The following is an 8,115-nucleotide window of genomic DNA, read 5'->3' as shown; positions in this document are numbered from 1 at the left end:
AACCAAAAAAAAAAAAAAAAAAAAAAAAAGTGTTAACAATTACGACCATAAAAGTTTGTTTTATAGTTAACAGCCATAAAACGGTAAATCAACAGTAACACAATCATAGTAGGGGATTTAACACCCCACCTTCTCCAATGGACAGGTCACCCAAAATGAAAATAAATAAGGAAACACAAGCTTTAAATGTTATATTAAACAAGATGCACTTAATAGATATTTATAGGACATTCCATGCAAAAACAACAGAATACACTTTCTTCTCAAGTGCTCATGAAAGATTCTCCAGGATAGATCACATCTTGGTCACAAATCAACCCTTGGTAAATTTAAGAAAATTGAAATCATATCAAGTATCTTTTCCAACCATAACGCTATGAGACTAGATATCAATTACAGGAAAAAATCTGTAAAAAATACAAACACATGGAGACTAAACAATACCCTACTAAATAACCAAGAGATCACTGAAGAAATCAAAGAGGAAATCAAAAAATACCTAGAGACAAATGACAAAAAACACCACGACCCAAAACCTATGGGATGCAGCAAAAGCAGTTCTAAGAGAGAAGTTTATAGCAACACAATCCTACCTCAAGAAACAAGAAACATCTCAAATAAACAACCTAACCTAACACCATAAGCAATTAGAGAAAGAAGAACAAAAAAACTCCAAAGTTAGCAGAAGGAAAGAAATCATAAAGATCAGATCAGAAATAAATGAAAAAGAAATGAAGGAAATGATAGCAAAGATCAATAATACTAATAGCTGGTTCTTTGAGAAGATAAACAAAATTGATAAGCCATTAGCCAGACACATCGAGAAAAAAAGGGAGAAGACTCAAATCAATAGAAATGAAAAAGGAGAAGTAACTACTGACACTGCAGAAATACAAAGGATCATGAGAGATTACTACAAGCAAATATATGCCCATAAAGTGGATAACCTAGAAGAATGCTGGTTCTTTGAGAAGAGAAACAAAATTGATAAGCCATTAGCCAGACACATCAAGAAAAAAAGGGAGAAGACTCAAATCAATAGAAATGAAAAAGGAGAAGTAACTACTGACACTGCAGAAATACAAAGGATCATGAGAGATTACTACAAGCAAATATATGCCCATAAAGTGGATAACCTAGAAGAAATGGATAAATTCTTAGAAAAGCACTACCTTCTGAGACTGAACCAGGAAGAAATAGAACATGTAAACAGACCAATCACAAGCACTGAAATTGAGATTGTGATTAAAAATCTTCAAACAAAAAAAGTCCAGAAGCAGATGGCTTCACAGGTGAATTCTAACAAACATTTAGAGAAGAGCTAACACCTTACAAAATTGATAAGCCATTAGCCAGACACATCGAGAAAAAAAGGGAGAAGACTCAAATCAATAGAAATGAAAAAGGAGAAGTAACTACTGACACTGCAGAAATACAAAGGATCATGAGAGATTACTACAAGCAAATATATGCCCATAAAGTGGATAACCTAGAAGAAATGGATAAATTCTTAGAAAAGCACTACCTTCTGAGACTGAACCAGGAAAAAATAGAACATGTAAACAGACCAATCACAAGCACTGAAATTGAGACTGTGATTAAAAATCTTCAAACAAAAAAAGTCCAGAAGATGGCTTCACAGGTGAATTCTAACAAACATTTAGAGAAGAGCTAACACCTATCCTTCTCCAACTCTTCCAAAATATACCAGAAGGAGGAACACTCTCAAACTCATTCTACGAGGCCACCATCACCCTGATACCAAAACCAGACAAAGATGTCACAAAGAAAGAAAACTACAGACCTATGTCACTGATGAACGTAGATGCAAAAATCCTCAACAGAATACTAGCAAACAGAATCCAACAGCACATTAAAAGGATCATAAAAGATGATCAAGTAGAATTTATCCCAGGAATGCAAGGATTCTTCAATATATGCAAAACAATCAATGTGATACACCATATTAAAAAATTGAAGGAGAAAAACCATATGATCATCTCAATAGGTGCAGAAAAAGCTTTTGACATAATTCAACAACGATTTATGATAAAAACCCTCCAGAAAGCAGGCATAGAGGGAACTTACCTAAACATAATAAAGGACATATATGACAAACCCACAGGAAACATGTTTCTCAATGGTGAAAAACTGAAACCATTTCCACTAAGATCAGGAACAAGACAAGGTTGTTCACTCTCACCAATATTATTCAACATAGTTTTGGAAGTTTCAGCCACAGCAAACAGAGAAGGAAAAGGAAATAAAAGGAATCCAATTTGGAAAAGAAGAAGAAAAGCTGTCACTGTTTGCAGATGACATGATACTATACATAGAGAATCCTAAAGATGCTAGCAGAAAACTACTAGAGCTAATCAATGAATTTGGTAAAGTAGCATGATACAAAATGAATGCACAGAAATCTCTGGCATTCCTATACACTAATGATGAAAAATCTGAAAGAGAAATTAAGGAAACACTCCCATTTACCATTGCAACAATAAGAATCAAATACCTAGGAATAAACCTACCTAAGGAGATAAAGACCTGTATGCAGAAAACTATAAGACACTGATGAAAGAAATTAAAGATGATACAAAGAGATGGAGAGATAGACCATGTTCTTGGATTGGAAAATCAACATTGTGAAAATGACTCTACTACCCAAAGCAATCTACATATTCAGTGCAAACCTTATCAAACTGCCAATGACATTTTCCACAGAACTAGAATAAAAAACTTCACAATTTGTATGGAAACACAAAAGACCCCGAATAGCTAAAACAATGTTGACAGAGAAAAATGGAGCGGCAGGAATCAGGCTCCCTGTCTTCAGATTGTACTACAAAGCTACAGTAATCAAGACATTATGGTATTGGCACAAAAACAGAAATATAGTTCTTTGGAACAGGATAGAAAGTCGAGAGATAAACCCATGCACAAATGGTCACCTTATCTTTGATAAAGGAAGGAAGAATATACAATGGAGAAGAGACAACCTCTTCAATAAGTGGTGCTGGGTAAACTGGACAGGTACATGTAAAAGAATGAAATTAGACCACTTCCTAACACCATACACAAAAATAAACTCAAAATGGATTAAAGACCTAAATGTAAGGCCAGACAGCATCAAACTCTTGGAGGAAAACATAGGCAGAACACTCTATGACATAAATCACAGCAAGATCCTTTTTGACCCACCTCCTAGAGAAATGGAAATAAATACAAAAATAAACAAATGGGACCTAATGAAACTTCAAAGCTTTTGCACAGCAAAGGAAACCATAAACAAGACCAAAAGACAACCCTCAGAATGGGAGAAAATATTTGCAAATAAAGAAACCGACAAAGGATTAATCTCCAAAATTCATAAGCGGCTCGTGCAGCTCAATATCAAAAAAACAAACAAGCCAATCCAAAAATGGGCAGAAGACCTAAACAGACGTTTCTCCAAAGAAGATATACAGATTGCCAACAAACACATGAAAGGACGCTTAACATCACCAATCATTAGAGAAATGCAAATAAAAACTACAATGAGGTATCACCTCACACTGGTGAGAATGGCCGTCATCAAAAATCTACAAACAATAAATGCTGGAGAAGGTGTGGAGAAAAGGGAACCTTCTTGCACTGTTGGTGGGAATGTAAATTGATACCCCCACTATGGAGAACAGTATGGAAGTTCCTTAAAAAACTAAAAATAGAACTACCATATGACCCATCAATCCCACTACTGGGCATATACCCTGAAAAAACCATAATTCAAAAAGAGTCATGTGGACTTCCTTGGTGGTGCAGTGGTTGAAAGTCCCCCTGCTGATGCAGGGGACACGGGTTCGTGCCCCGGTCCGGGAAGATTCGACATGCCGCGGAGTGGCTGGGCCTGTGAGCCAAGGCCGCTGAGCCTGCACATCCAGAGCCTGTGCTCCGCAACGGGAGAGGCCACAACAGTGAGAGGCCTGCATACTGCAAAAAAAAAAAAAGGAGTCATGTACCACAATGTTCATTGCAGGTGTATTTACAGTAGCCAGGACATGGAAGCAACCTAAGTGTCCATCGACAGATGAATGGATAAAGAAGATGTGGCACATATATACAATGGAATAGTGCTCAGCCATAAAAAGAAAGAAAAATTGAGTTATTTGTAGTGAGGCGGATGGACCTAGAGACTGTCATACAGAGTGAAGTAAGTCAGAAATAGAAAAAGAAATACCGTATGCAAACAGATATATATGGAATCTAAAAAAAAAAAAACCAAGGTTCTGAAGAACCTATGGGCAGGACAGGAATAAAGACTCAGACATAGAGAATGGACTTGATGACACGGGAAGAGGGAAGGGTAAGATGGGATGAAGTGAAAGAGTGGCATGGACATATATACACTACCAAATGTAAATTAGATACTAGTTAGGAAGCAGCCGCGTAGCACAGGGAGAACAGCTCAGTGCTTTGTGTCCACCTAGAGGGGTGGGATAGGGAGGGTGGGAGGGAGACGCAAGAGGGAGGAGATATAGGGATATATGTATACGTATAGCTGATTCATTTTGTTATAGAGCAGAAACTAACACACCATTGTAAAGCAATTATACTCCAATAAAGATGTTAAAAAATAAAATATTTTTTTATAAATACAGGATAAGAAATGAAAATTCTGACACAATTAGCATATACCATGTGTGTTTTGTGGCAAGTAAAATTGTAGAGTTTTTGTATGCAATCGAGGTTAGTTGTTATCAGCTTAAAACAGACTGTCCAAACTGTAAAAAGCTTTATGCAAGAATATGGTAACCAGAAAGGAAAACCTAACAGTAGATACAAAATGATAAAGAGGAAATTATCAAAGTATATTACCACACACACAAAAAGACATTTGCATTGATTTGTTCCAGAATTCAGTTCATTCCTTTGATCTCATTGAAACCCTTCCATACTACAAGGAGGCAAAATTAGGGTTCATATCCATGTTTGCTTAGTGGAGACATACAGTGCCTAGACCACATGAGAAACTTCTGTAAGGCAAGGCTGCACTGAAAACTGAGGTCTTCTCAAGGGGCCTCCCAAGAAAGATGCCCCTGGAAGATGCTGCCCTCAACCAAAAGACATATTCTTCTATATCATTGGGATCAGAGCTGTCCCAAATTTGGGGGAGACAAGAAAATAGGACATAGACAGAAGAATTCTGTGGCATGAGATAAGCTTCCTCTAATCACCAGGACCCTGAAGTACAAACAGGGAGTGAAGTATTCCAACTTAAATAGTAAACAAAATAAACTTCTGATGAACCCACTTTCTCCTTCAGCTACTGCCCTATTCTCTGATTTCTTTCTTTCCCATTTATATTTTTACCCATTCCTATAAGATATTCAACCCCACCAAATTTCTTAAGATCCTAATGTTTTCCATATTTTCACATCCAAATGGTTATTTGTGGTAGCTGGTAAATTCCTCTTCCTAGAAACTTTTTTTGGCCACCAAACCCTACTCTGTTCTTGTTTTACTAACTCGTTGCAGGCTTCTCTTTCTCACTCTCCTGTGCTGACTCTTCCAACACTGGAGTGCTGAAGGGCTCAGGTCCTGAATATTGTCTCTTCTCTGTGTATACTCATTCTCTTCATCTCTTTACTGATGGCTCCTAAATTTACATCACCATCATAGCCTCTCCTGTAAAGCCCAGGTTTTAAAACTTGCTCCACCTTCAAATGACATCCAGAATCTGGCTGACCCTAACTGCACTATAACTTCCCAAGTCTAAGTCGCTCTCATTTCTCATCTGGACTATCATCCCCTCCCCAGTTTCTCCAAATAAATCTTCATGTAAATCTTGTGATGTCAAATCTCTGCTCAAATATCTCTTGTGGCTTCCAACTCATCCAGGATGAAAGTCGACACTGTTACACTCAAGTCCGTGTTAGATTTAGTTCCCCTCTGTCTCTTTCCCTCTCTTATATTATCTAACTTTGTTATAGACACACCAGTTTCCTTCATGTCTCAAAGGATACCGGGCATACTCCCACTGCCTTTCTTTTGCCCACAAAATACTTACTTCAAAAATTTTTTAGTTCTTTCAGTTCTCTAGCCAACTGCTGCCACATTTGAGAGAATTTCCCTATGCATTCTCCTTACATGTTAATATTTCCTTGTTCTGCTTCATCTTCTTCATACCACTTAGCACTCCCAGCTATATATTTGAATATTGTCTATTTCCTCATTATTCAAATAGAAGAGGTATGTTTTGTTCTGTGTTGTATCACGTTGAAGAATTCTTGGCACATTAAGAGTTTGGGGAACATATTAAGTGATTGTGGAATATTGAATAAAAGGAACATGAGAAAGCCCGAGGCATTGGGATCCAATCATATAACCCATAAAATATCATTTATTTCAAAAAGAAGGATTTAATATGGGGAAATAAGTTGCAAATTTTCCAACAAGGGGTGGCAAGACAATTTAGGTCATCAGTAACAAGAAGCTGCTACCACAAGTCTAGACAACACATAGAGGAGTTGGTGCTACCAGAGGAGGTTCAGGTTCCAGGGTCACCCAGAGGAGCCTGGAAGAAATGTACCAGATGGTGGTTGCTGGAGAAACAGAGGAGATATTATCACTGGTGAAGTCACTGCTTCTCTTCTCCTCTTGCTCTCCAATCTTTTACCATCACCTCCTACTGCCTGAACCATAGTCCAATTGGCAAGGCCATCTGGAAATGTAGTTTGCAAGGACACCAACCTGGTTATTATCTTAAGTTCTATTGGGGTTCAACTCTAGCAAATGCTGTGATATCCACGTATATTTGTGTTCAGAATGGGATATATTTCCATCACAATCTTTTAAAACAAATCTTCTAGCCTCTCTATATGTTATGCTTTCTGTATCATATAACAGATTCTTTGTTTTCAGAAACACTTGTTCTGTTTTATTGGTCAGCTTGTCTCCTCCTGTTCCTATAACTCAGTGTTTCTTTAATTCAGTAACTCACTTGTTTTATGTATCTTTAAAACCTGGGTGAGAAAGTCACTTACCTTTGTCCTTTTTCAAAATTAGCATAGCTATCAGCAGAACATTTTTATTCCATATACACTTTTAACCTTGTGAGCACTGAAATTTACATACAGAAGGGTATATTAAAATATAAGTAGATTTTAAGAATTATTATAAAGACAACTGTTTAACCACCACCCAAATTAGAAAATATAACATACTAGTAAATAAGATGCTACACATGTTCTGTACAAAGTAATATTCCTTCTTACCATTTTATTAGTAATCACCCTCTAAATGTTTATAGTAATCATTTCAATTCATATCATTTTGTTGTTGTTTATGGTTCCTTTATTAGATAAAACTTACACATGGTCAAATGTACAAATCCTAAGTTAAAATTCAATGTATTTGCATAAATTCATATACTAGTGTCATCTACAATCCTTTCAAGGGGCAGATTAATTCCATCATCCAGAAAGCTCTTTTGTGCTCATTCCTCAGTCAGAATTGTCATGTAGCCCTCACTTCTCTTCCAATATATATTTCACTAGGTATTAGGTTTATTATTAACCTATAATTAGAATTACAGGTTAATATTTTTTGTATTTGGCTTTTTCTCAGTATATTGTACATGAAATTAATGTATGTTTTTGTTTGGATCAATATTTTATTCCTTTTTATTGCTGTGTAGTATTACCTACAACAGACTTGGAAATATTCCCAAACCACATTATCTGATAAGAGGTTAATATCCAAAATACTTAAGGAACTCCTACAACTCGACAGCAAAACCCAAAATACTACTTTAAAAATAGGCAAAGAACCTAAATAGACATTTCCCCAAAGAAGACATACAAATTGGCAGCAGGTATATGGAAACTTGTTCAAATTCACTAATCATCTTGGAAATGCAAATCAAAAATACAAGGCAGGGGGGCTTCCCTGGTGGCGCAGTGGTTGAGAGTCTGCCTGCCGATGCAGGGGACACGGGTTTGTGCCCTGGTCCGGGAAGATCCCACATGCTGTGGAGCGGCTGGGCCCGTGAGCCATGGCCGCTGAGCCTGCGCGTCCGGAGCCTGTGCTCCACAACGGGAGAGGTCACAACGGTGAGAGGCCCGTGTACCGCAAAAA

Source organism: Neophocaena asiaeorientalis, unplaced genomic scaffold (assembly GCF_003031525.2).
Source record: "Neophocaena asiaeorientalis asiaeorientalis breed wild unplaced genomic scaffold, Neophocaena_asiaeorientalis_V1.1 scaffold43, whole genome shotgun sequence".
In the NCBI taxonomy this organism is placed as follows: Eukaryota; Metazoa; Chordata; class Mammalia; order Artiodactyla; family Phocoenidae; genus Neophocaena; species Neophocaena asiaeorientalis.
Note: the sequence above shows the minus strand (reverse complement) of the source record.